Below are 12,559 nucleotides of genomic sequence, written 5' to 3' on the forward strand. Positions count from 1 at the left end.
AAATAGGTAAAATAAGAACATGTGGTGAGGAATTGATTAATATGTTGAAACAACTCGACGTGTTTTTCAGGTAAGAGATGGTATTATAAGATGTTTGCCTTACCCGATCAATATTTTCACGTGTGTTTTTCTTTGAAGAGCAGATTCCACCACCTAATGTAGGCTAAATAAGGAAACGGATTTAAAGACTGCAAGTCCCAGAATCCACACAAACACAGCCGCGGTGCATTCTGAGACATGACGCTAAATGACGTTCGACGGTATTTCCGGGTTTAGTTGGTACGTCGTGTTTCTCACAAAATTAACCAAGTTTTTCAGTTACCGCACGTTATGCTTTTCTCTTAGCCCCCCCCCCCCCCCCCCCACGAAATAGATATATGCCGTTCAATTGTCATTATTAATACAATATATCTGCCATATAGCCATTATTTCCTTAACTCAAATGGTTTCAACCACACATTTAGCTATATGTATTAGCTGAATATGAAGGCTTGAATACAGTTTTGCTAATGTATTGGTTTTTTTTTTTTTGTCATGGTTTTGATTCGTATGTGGTTTTCCTGAGCACATGTATGGATTGAATAACATTTCTGCCACTAGATGTCACCCTGAACACAACATCTCCAGAAGGGAGTCAAGGAAGAACCAAAAAAAAAACGAGCTGATGGATTGACTGCTGAGGTGAGTGAATGCGTCACAGAGCAGCTTTGGGTGCTTATTTAGCAGCAACATTTGTGGGAGAACAAGGTCAATTTACTATTTGTTTAAATTGAACAACTGTACACGAACACCTCCTTTCAGCAATGAATCAAAAAGCAATCAACAGTAAATAAAAAGGATTCATTGAATTGTAGGAATCATTTATTCATTCATTCATTCATCCATCTTCTGTTCCGCTTATCCTCACTAAGGTCGTGGGCATGCTGGAGCCTATCCCAGCTATCTTCGGGCGAAAGGTGGGGTACACCCTGAACTGGTCGCCAGCCAATCGCAGGGCACATAGAAACAAACAACCATTCGCACTCACATTCACACCTATGGGCAATTTAGAGTCTTCAATTAATGCATGTTTTTGGGATGTGGGAGGAAACCGGAGTGCCCGGAGAAAACAAACGCAGGCACGGGGAGGACATGTAAACTCCACACGGGCGGGACCAGGATTTGAACCCCGTTCCTCAGAACTGTGAGGCAGATGTGCTAACCAGTCGGCTACCGTGCCGCCTTGTAGGAATCAGTGGTTCCATACCTTTTACACCAAATACCATTGAAAAAAACAACATTCAATGCAGTAACATATAAGGGCAGTGTTCATCAACAATAAAACTAATGTTTTATTCCTAAAAAAAAGTATATTTAATATTATTGTAAGCCACTGTAACATGTACAGTTTGAACATCAACACTGCGCTTAAATGTAGGAAGATAAAAGAAAACAGTTCTTAACTAATGACTTATTCAAATGTATTGCTCCTGAAGTTACACAAAATAAAATTGTACCTAAATAAATGTTTTAAAACAACCATTCCTTAAAGATTAAATGCAAATGTCTTCTACTAAAAAAGTTAATACAACTGAATTGTACCTAAGCAGTGATTATTTTAACATTCACAAGCGTTAACGACACAAAAAAGAGGAAAAAGTGTGCATTTCATGACCTCTCCCTGAAGATGACTGTAGGCCTGTGGTTTGAAACATTTTGATCAGATATTTTTCAGTTGAGTTGCCTACAGATGGATTTGCTGTAAGGTGTGAGTCAGTCTTGTTTGACTGCAAAGCTGAAAGACTTTGTGTGCATGCCAGTGTTGTATCGACACAAAGCTGTCTGCCGTCCAAGGTTACCTCCTCTTGTGCTTGTTGTCAGACCTACAGAAAAGACCTGAATTTCCTTGTCTGTTCTCCATAGGAATGAAACAGCACACTCCAACCATCTTTGTTTACTCAGTGGCCACATCAACCCACACCCAGTGAGAGATGTTTTTTTTCTGTTGCAGTAAGAGCGATTTCACTGCAGAATTCTAAAGTCAACCCAAGGTTAGTGTGCCTACATATGTGTACATTAATTAGGTATCTCTATTATTAGCCACATGCCCCATGTGAATGGAAGTATGATACCTTCACAGGGATGAGATGCCATTGCTGCAACATGTACAGTATGTCTGGAAACTAATCCAATCCAATATAGATATGTGTGTGTATGTCTTGTGTGAGGATTATTTGTTTTGTGCCGACCCAATGTTTTTCTTCAACAAATAGGTTTCAAACTAAACATAAAACAAAGAGAATTACACATCGTGTACACTAGTCCCTCTCTTTATCGCAGTTCATTTATTGCGGATTCAGTGCATCGCACATTTTTTTTTTAAAGGTCAATGTAGTGCAATTACTCACCTGCACATTTATGATACAGTCAACCTGAAAGGCCAATTAATTTAAATGTGGCAACAATGAGTAACAGAAGGGCAACTGGGCTAATGTTCTTAGCAAATAAAGAAACCTTACTGAGTACCTTATCCGTTTAAAACGCAAACCACTGTCATACTTTTATGAAATACATTCACAAATACCAACCTTCGTGGGATGAATAGCTAATGTACACACTCATAACAAAATGGACAGGAACAAATGGAATTACGGAGCAAAGTTCAGCTTGATTTTCTCTAGCTACCGTACTGTAGTTTCAAACATCACCACAATTAATTCTGAGTACCAGTAATGCTTTTTATGGACTACATGGCCATGAGTGTGAGGAGTGGTGCAAATGGTTAACCCTGTAAATTGCCTGTTCACATCATGTCTGCATGGACTGTTGTTCATGTCAATCAAGCAGTGCATGCCTAATAGGCATGTGTATGTGTGTGTGTGTGTGTGTGTGTGTGTGTGTGTGTGTGTGTGTGTGCGTGCGTGCGTGTATGTGGATGGCGACCTCAAAATACCTACACCTCTCTCGAAAGTGCTGTTTCACAAATTGGCATTGGAATGCATATGAAACTTAGAAATATATATAGTAATATAATAAATAATTAGTCACTTGCAGAATTCATTTACTGCGGGGGATATCTGGAATGTAGCCCCTGCGATAAACGAGGGTTTACTGTATTTCAAACAGTCACATAGCTTTGCCTTAGGAAAGTCAGCATAGCTTAATGCTAACAAATTGCGTCAATGTCTTGCTTTTATAAACCTTTAAGCAACATCCATCCATCCATTCATTTTCTGTACCGCTTATCCTCACTAGGGTCGCGGGCGTGCTGGAGCCTATCCCAGCTCTCTTTGGGCGAGAGGCAGGGTACAGCCTGAACCGGTCGCCAGCCAATCGCAGGGCACATATAAACAAACAACCATTCACACTCACATTCACACCTACGGCAATTTAGAGTCTTCAATCAACCTGTTTTGGGGATGTGGGAGGAAATCGGAGTACCCGGAGAAAACCCACTTAAGCACGGGGAGAACATTCAAACTCCACACAGGCGCCCCTTTAAGCAACATTTGAACACAAATGGTGGACCAGCACGTAGACAGACAATAAAACAATACTCAAAGGATTATTGTCTCTGCGAAACACTAATATTACTGCAGGTTACTGAGGAGTTCTGACCGTCGTTTGTGTAAGAGCATTTCACTTGCTTTTTCATTTTTTCCCCCCTCAAAAATATTAATAAGGCACTGATATTACTGTATATCACTGGTTCTGAGTAAGATTATCTTCAAATAAGAAATATATTTACGCTATCTTTAAAATTAAGACGTTTGTGGGTTTTTGTGAGTCTAGCAGCTATGTTTATGTGTTTTAAGAGCCCAGTCAAATTTTCCTGTTCTTTTGGGAGATGATTTCTCATAAATTAAGTAATATATTCCTAATTTCATTGTCAATTTTTACTTAGTTTTTTTTAAGACCAGTTTATGCAGTACACTTATGTTGTCTTGCTAGACAAGTTGAGGGCCATCGTGCTTGTCGTAAAACCCCCTCGTACTTCCTGATTTTAACATTTTATGGCCTTCAAATATTCCAGCAGATGGCGCTGCTCCGTCAATCCACAGTTTATACTATTTGCTGAATTCAAGTCAATTTTGGCTCCAGTATGAGAGCTACACACACATACCTGTAAGTGTTTACATGTTCTCCAATAACATATATGATTAACCATACGTCCAAATAATTGACTAATTTCATCCCCCCAAAATACTTATTGGACAACTAAAACACTAACTCTTCTAAGATATTATTATTATGTTATTATACACCATATAAAATCTTGCCTGTCATAAAAAAAAAACAATAACTGCATGTGAGGCCACGCATAGAAATACTTTGAGATTCAATATTTTAACCTATTTAATTAAACCTTTTACTTTGATACCATGTTTAAAATATTTTCTATATGTACCCTCATAATATATTTTCATCATGACTATCTTGCTTTACTGATTGTCTTGGATAAATCACATGGTTCTATTGCCTTAAGTAGATTACACACATAATTTTTATATTTTTACCCGCCATTAGATCAAAGTCATCAAAGGCCCGAATATCGGATGTTTGTTAAAGATTATCCTGAGTCATTATCCTGTGGAGCGGGGTGTGTTAAGAGTGATTTTTCCTCACGATCCCATTGCAAAACAATATGGGCCGTCATTCCTAAATGTTAAATCTGTTCTATCCTTGCTTGTGGTCATGGACATGCTGATTTTCTTTCTTGCCATGTGTGCAGTCTATCACATTTTTAAAAATCGGTTAAGATGTTCAAAATTGCTATTTGTGTACCTTGCTTTAGGGAGTGTTGTCCATTTTCATTGTCCATTGTGCCAATTTATTTGTATGAAGTGGTGTGTGAGTCTGCAGTAACATTAGTCCGTGTGGACTAATGTGGACTGCGAAGCTTCGGTGCAGAGACTTTGATGTCTTTTTTTCTAAATTAATATACTCGAGTTATTCGATTAATTATTTCAGCCTTTTGCGCCTCTCAAAATGTTTCTGTCTTCAACTACTGTTGTATTCCGTTGATCTACCTATATTTGACATACAGTTTGTTACCTTGTTACTGATTAACCAGTGGTTTCTTTCTTCTTCAGGATGTACCAAATGGTTGTACTGGCTATGACCAATGTTTGAAACTGAGCACAGACATAAAGTGCTATTTTGTTTGAATAATCCATGTAATAGATCAATGTTAATCTCTTGTGTTGTATTCATCTTTTGATGTCAAACTCACAACAAAAATAAGAGATTTGGCCACACTGTTCAAATATTTTTGGAAGGGAGTGTATTTGGGTGCTATTTTTCTGCCTTGTGTGCTGATGGCAGGGTGCGCTGAGGACACGTTGCGCATCTTAGTGCGAGGCTTTTGGATGAGGAAGAGATGGAATGAGGAAGAGAGATGGTTTGCAACTTCCAGTGATTCAGCAATTTCAGAGATGAATTTTGTAAATAATCCCCTCTCTCCTCCCTTCTCGCCTCTGCTTCCTTCACTCCTTATCCCCGCTGACCTTTTCACACTACATTGCCAAACCTTGCACCCAATAATCATTCAAGTCTCATTACTTAATTGCTTTTGTACACATAAATAACATCTCATCATTGTAATGACTCTCAGTTGGGGTGGGGTGGGGGCAGGGGGGGGGGGTAGTTTAGGAGGACAGAGTATTTAGAAACATCTCATCCGCATTGATTGAGGTGGGAAACATAATCAGGTCAAATGGAGAAAATAAACTATTAATCACATTGTGTTGGTTTGTGGCGGAATCTTCAGTTGAATGCCCATTACTGACTGACTGGCCTCATGTGTTTAGTGCAGAGAGAGACGTCAGATGCACTGTGGTGGACAGAAATAGACTGTAGTGGGATATGTGAGCAGAGGAAAGGGGAGAGGCCCTAGCTATCCTGCCATCCGAGATAATGCAGACTCTTCTGCATGGTGAGGTGGGGAATTAGCACCAGGAGAGACAATGGGCTTGCATTGTGTGTGTCTATTCCCAGTCACGGGCTGAGCCAATGTGCCAGAAAGAAGGCAGAAGAAAGGAAATTAGTCACTTCTGTAAAATACATGTCACTAATTTAGACTGTCTTGATGATGATGGTATTAGTGGAAATTAGTGTGCAGCCTAGTTTTCTTCAATAATTTTCCTTATCTGTTTGCAGCAGTTCCTTACAGATGGTCAAACAGGTTACTGTTTCATTTCGCACTGGGATATTTTTGGTCAATACTGTCCTGATTTTTTTCTCCTGGAAATTATTCTAATTGGTGCAACATGAAGTTGTTTTAGCATTTGGGGCCTCTCTCTCTCTGTCTCTCTCTCTCTCTCTCGCTCTCTCTCACTCTGTGTGTGTTTCTCTCTCTCTCTCTCTCTCTCTCTCTCTCTCTGTGTGTGTGTGTTTCTCTCTCTCTCTTTCTCTCTCTCTCTCTCTCTATCTATCAATCTCTCTCAGATACCTAGATAGTCGATTCCTGTTTTTTCTGCAGGTATAAATGAAGTATAAGCATTCAGACCAGGTTTCATAATTCCATAAAATGCAAGGTGAACCATAACTTTAAAGACCTTAACAAATGAGCACTTCACCCAATTGGGTCAATATCACTATAAAGTGCCTTTGGTGTCCTTATCAAGATCACCCAGTCATCATAAAAAAATGTAGCAGAGTAATAAAACTGAGGTCTTATTATAAGTGGCCAAACATTTGCACATCGGTAAGTCTCAAATGTGTTTCCTTTATTTTATCCTGTTTTTTTTTTTAGCTGTACTTGATTTTTGCATGTCCCACACTGTCCTTTACTAACTACAGTGTGTGTGTAATAAGTGGTGAAATGATACAAAATCATTTTGTACATGGTTTTACTATCCACAATCTATTTGATAAAAACGAGTCATTTTGATCATTTTGTCATACACCCTATCCTTATGGGATAACTGCCCCTCTTACAAACCCCTCTGACATTACGACCTGCAGTTTTGTCTTTCTTCAACTTATAGCAGTGCCTTAAACACACCTTTTTAATCACTTAGGGATTTGGAGAGCAGAATCCTTGACTTACTATCGGAACTTCACCAGATCACTCAAGTAGCCAATAAACACTTCCACCTTTAACTGTAATACATTATTGATAGGATTAGAAAGCAAGAGTAATAGGACATGCCAATATAAACTGCTAATGTGAGGCAGTTACACAATCCATTCTCCCTGTAACACAGATTTAGGGATTTGCAGTCGACCCATCAACGTCTCAAGCACCAACTTTACACAAGCATTTAAATAATTCAATACCACCTCTCTTATAGATGTTTTGTTTTTATAAACACATGGTAGTCTCTACAGCTGAGTCATGCAACTGTTAGGCATTAAATGTGGGGGGGGGGGGGAAGGATGAAGGAAAGTTCACATAGATGGATTTAATCCAGGAGTTCACGTTTCTTTATGCGAGAAAAAAAACTACAACTAGAGAGAGAGAGACAGAGACAGAGAGAGAAACAATGTGGCTATTAGGAATCGGGGGCACTCTGTGTAAAATGATGGATGCTGTGGGTTTTTTCCCTCAGATCCCCCTGACAATTAAACTGTCGCTGCTTTTCTGCACATCGCACCTAGAAACAGCACAATCCGCCTGACATATCTCGGCACATAGTCATCAATCTTCTCCAAGGCCACTTAAAATCACTCATACAGGTTAGATTTATATAAAGAGCGCTGGATTCCACTATCGCATTAGAGGAGTGAATGAGGTCGGAAGTTTTTATTTTTTTTGCATCTGGAATGTTCTCTTGACTATAAGACAGTTGCTACACTATATAGTAATGCAGTAATACAACCGTATCGCGGTTCACCTATCACAGTCACGCTATTTCGTGGATTTATTTCTGTAAAACATAAATTTCTTTTTGTGTTGAAATACATTTACAAAAGTGTGTTTATATGTTTCAATATGATTACAGTGTCTGGGACACTAAAACAAAAGAAAACCTGTTTAAATTTTCTACACATTGTAGCACTTACACATTTTTGGGTTTTCATTTACGTTTAGAATGTGTTTAAAAATTGTGCTTGAATACATTTAAATGTGTTTGAAAATAAGGCCTTGTTAGATTTAACTACATAATTTTTGACCACATAGATGTCAGCGAAGTCTGTAATTTTCTAAGAATTTATTTAATGTTTTTTGCTTCATAAAGTTTTTAAGTAACTGCACTATATTGCCAAACGTATTCCCTCACCCATCCAAATAATTGGAATCAGGTGTTCCAGTCACTTCCATGACTACAGGTGAATAAAATTAAGCACCTAGGCATGCAAACTGTTTTCACAAATATTTGTGAAAGAATGGGTCGCTCTTAGGAGCTCAGTGAATTCTAGCGTGGAACTGTGTGATAGGATGCCACCTGTGCAACAAGAAATTTCCTCGCTCCTAAATATTCCACAGTCGACTGTCATCTGTGTTAAAAGAACGTGGATGCGTTTGAGAACAACAGCAACTCAGCCACGAAGCGGTAGGCCACGTAAACTGACGGAGTGGGGTCAGCGGATGTTGAGGCGCATAGTGCGAAGAGGTCGCCAACTTTCTGCTGAGTAAATTGCCATAAACCTCCAACCTTCATGTGGCCTTCAGATTAGCACAAGAGAGCTTCATGGAATGGGTTTCCGTGGCCGAGCAGCTGCATCCAAGCCATACATCACCAAGTGCAATGCAAAGCGTTGGATGCAGTGGTGTAAAGCACGCCACCACTGGACTCTAGAGCAGTGGAGACGCGTTCTTTGGAGTGACCACTCATGCTTCTCCATCTGGCAATCTGATAGATGAGTCTGGGTTTGGCGGTTGCCAGGAAAATGGTACTTGTCTAACTGCATTGTGTCAAGAGTAAAGTTTGGTGAAGGGGGGATTATGGTGTGGGGTTGTTTTTCAGGAGCTGGGCTTGGCCCCTTGGTTCCATTGAAAGGAACTCTGAATGCTTCAGCATACCAAGAGAGATTTTGGGCAATTCCATGTTCCCAAATTTGTGGGAACAGTTTGGAGCTGGCCTCTTCCTCTTCCAACATGACTGTGCACCAGTACACAAAGCAAGTTCCATAAAGACATGGTTGACAGAGTCTGGTGTGGATGAATTTGACTAGCCTGCACAGAGTCCTGACCTCAACCCAATAGAGCGGAGACTGAGAGCCAGTCCTTCTCGTCCAACATCATTTTGTGAGCTCACAAATGCGCTTCTGGAAGAATGGTCACAAATTCCAATAAACACAGTCCTCAACCTTGTGGACAGCCATCACACAAGAGTTGAAGCTGTTATAGCTGCAGGGTGGACCAACATCATATTGAACCCCGTGGATTAGGAATGGGATATCACTTAATTTCATATGTGAGTCAAGGCAGGCGAGGGAATATATTTGGCATTATAGTGTGTCATTTCGGTAAATATCAGTTAGTTTTAATTTTTAACCCTTAAAATTCCAGTTTGTTTGCACAATATGTTTGCAATATATATTCTCAGTACAGTGCCACCTTTTTTCCTTAAATGGCTAATAGTAGTCTTTCCACAGCCAGCAGAGGATGCTTCCACTTCTTAAATCAAAATGTAATTCTTCTCCATGGCAGCGGAGTGTATCTCCCCTTCTTAAAATGAAATGTGCGTCTTCATTTGCTCCATTAAAACCATTAAATGCGGAAACTAAGAATATTACATGAAATTGCTCCCTTGTCCAAAAATTGATAACTGGCGTCATCTGGTAGAAAACAAAAATTTGAGTGTTGAGTCTTTGGATGTAACCCATTTTACCATGATTCAGTCCAGTAAATTGTTTCAACTTTCAGCTTGTCTCATCAGCTGTGGCCACAGTGAGTCACTCACATGATTCAGTTTGTTACAATTTTTACACCCGATGCCCTTTCTGTCAGAACCCAACTCTTTTTTTTTTTTTTTTTTTTTTTTAAATTGGGTTTTGGGAGTGGCAGTGGCTGGGTATTGGAGTACTGGCCAGCAATTGAACCCACGCTGTCTGCATGAAAGGCAGTACTCCCAGTGCATTCTGTAACTGAAAAGGGATAATAAAATTTTGTTTTCATGGGTTCCAACTGGCCAAAAGAAGCCATGATAGAGCAAAAAGTTAAAATTTGATGTACACAGTATTATACTGATATATTTAAACAGTTGAGGTTTGAAAGATAAAATTAGACAAAAATCCTTCCAGTTTCAGTACATTTTCATTAACACAACTAAAATGGTTCACCAAAAGGAAGCATGGTGTAAACAAATGGCCAGCACGGAATGTGTGGAAGGGATATTTGAAAGCTTGAACCATTAAAAAAAAGTCTCTCTATATAGCAGTTTCAGAAGAGTGTGGACACAATTAGCTGAGACTTGTTGAGAATCAGAAGTTCGAAAATTCACCAAATTAATATGGATGTTAGAATTGGTCGGAAAGATAGTAGCCTGCCTCCTCAGCCTTATCGAGGTGCCCTTGAGCAAGAGTTTGAAATGAATCATGTTTATGTAGAAATGTGATCTTGGAAAACCACAGGGTTGCAGAGGTCAAGGTTTAGCGAAAGGTAATAAGTGTGTGAATTAGTTCGTCAATGTAACGTCCTCGATGTGAAGGGACCACAGTTACTGTATGTGCGTGTGTGCGCCTGAATGTGTGAGTGTGTCCGCTCTGATGAATAGCCACAGTGTCACAGCGCATAGACCTTGACAGAGCAGAACAGATGAGATGAGTCAGAAGCCAAAGCTTTGTCCTGGCTCTCGTCACTTCACTAGGCGGCCTGTAGCAAATATTATCAGTGGATGATGGAGAGAAATTAGTGGGCGGGGGCCTTCGCTTCCTGTCGTATGACAATTCCATTTGAAAAAGCACCTGGGAGATAACTGTGTTGCAAACAAAGTTCTTGGGAATACATTGTAAATGTATGGTGAATGTAGAAAACCTTTTTCTGTAACATTCTGCTCTTTACATCAGATTTTTTTCCCCTCATTTGTTTTTTCTACTGTGCTATTGGCGAATGGCTTCATGGACATTTCTGGGTCGTCAGAAATAGGAAGTGTTTAACAGAAAAGATGTATGGAGACCAGCTGCTAATAGAAAGCCCTGCAGACTCCCCTAAAAAAACGTATGTCTGCGTTGCTATATGTGATTCTCACCAGAGTCAGATATCCAACATGAGTGAAAAAAAAAGCATTTGTCCTTTTCTAGTTTAGTGTGAATTTACATTTGTTTAGGTTTCCAAACAGGGGTGCAAGAAAATATTTTAGTGATGTTAAAAGTATGAACTAAAATATATTTTGCTCAAATTTAGTCTAACGTTGCCTCATCCATCAATTAATGACTTTTGTATAGGGAGTGTAAGAGTTGACAAAAGAGTTGTTAAGGTGCAGGACATTTAAAATGTAGGAATGTATATTACATTGAATTGAAGTCCATAGGTGTGAATATGATCATTTTGGGGTGTGCCCCACCTCAAAGTCAGCTGAGATATAGGCTCCAGCTCACCCGTGACCGTAATGAGGACGAGTAGCAAAATGGGGGACTCGAGTTACATGACTTAACTCGCGTCAGACTTACGTCGCCAATTTTAGGATTTGGGATTTTGCTTGGATAAAACTTGTGAAAGACTTGACTTTGAGTTGGTATGAGACTCGACTTGGCTTTTACTAGAACTACATGACTTGTTTTACCTGTTTACATTTGAAAAGCATTCTTTTCAAGGTAGTGTGCCATTTGTTTTTGTTTTTTTAAAGAAAAGCTATTTTTCATGTAGTGAGCGCAAATCTGACAACTCACCAGTAGGCTATGATGCAGAGTGCAGAGGCCACCTCATAAAGCAAGTATCATGGAGGGAGCGCAAAAGATAATTACAATTGGATTCAAGGATTATGTTTTTGATCAAATTGTGAAAAAGAGAACCGCAACATGCAGGGTTTGCAACTCTATAAGACGCACAACTGTGACATCTATAAAAATCACAAAGCTACGTTAACTTCCCAGTTTAGCTAACGAATAGCTGCCCAAACATTTACTAAGCTTCCTGTTGGCTATTTTAATTGATTAATTATGCAATCAAGACAAAATTAAGACAAAGTAATCAGCAATAAGGAGACTGATGTTAGAACCATTAGAAAAGTGTACTGTATGATGTATGTTAAAACAGCTAACAATTGCAAGTGCAAATACTAAGTGCAAAGCAGCGAATGTGCAAAATATATGACTAAGCAATATTGACTTGACTTTTGACTAACAGTACTTTGACTTAACCCAGGTAATCACTTGAAAACTCATTTTTGCCACAGTAACTTGGAAATTTCTTGAAATTTAAGACTTGAGACTTACCTACAGTATGATATGGGTTATAGAAAATTGAGGAATGGATGGAATTCACTATATTACACCACATTACGTTCACAATACCCTCTACAAACATGTCAGATGTGTTGCACTACAAACAGTATATTTTGCCACAAAAGCTCCATATTTTGTCATAATTTCAAAGCAGTTAGGTTGGGTGCATTTTACAGTATTTCAAGTAAACTCGTGAATAAAATAATTTTAGTTTCTTCTTTTCATATTTATGCATTGCTTTTCATGT

General features: G+C 39.1%; 1 protein-coding gene and 1 long non-coding RNA gene across 5 annotated transcripts in view; one reads left to right on the top strand and one right to left on the bottom strand.

The window, feature by feature from the left end:
• Nucleotides 1-252, bottom strand: part of LOC133488795 (spindlin-Z-like) — an 8,420-nt gene extending 8,168 nt beyond the window's left edge. The window contains exon 1 of one of the 4 annotated variants that reach the window (XM_061797138.1): nt 104-252. The gene's annotated coding sequence lies outside the window, so the exon portion shown is untranslated. The remainder of the gene's footprint in view (nt 1-103) is intronic. The other 3 variants (XM_061797140.1, XM_061797139.1, XM_061797141.1) reach the window with 3 other exon arrangements.
• LOC133488796 (uncharacterized) overlaps nt 223-12,559 on the top strand; it is a 63,315-nt gene continuing 50,978 nt past the window's right edge. Inside the window, exons 1-3 of the long non-coding RNA XR_009791745.1 lie at nt 223-279; nt 601-681; nt 1,903-2,030. This is a non-coding gene — a long non-coding RNA (uncharacterized LOC133488796). The remainder of the gene's footprint in view (nt 280-600; nt 682-1,902; nt 2,031-12,559) is intronic.

Source organism: Phyllopteryx taeniolatus, chromosome 14 (assembly GCF_024500385.1).
Source record: "Phyllopteryx taeniolatus isolate TA_2022b chromosome 14, UOR_Ptae_1.2, whole genome shotgun sequence".
NCBI lineage: Eukaryota > Metazoa > Chordata > Actinopteri > Syngnathiformes > Syngnathidae > Phyllopteryx > Phyllopteryx taeniolatus.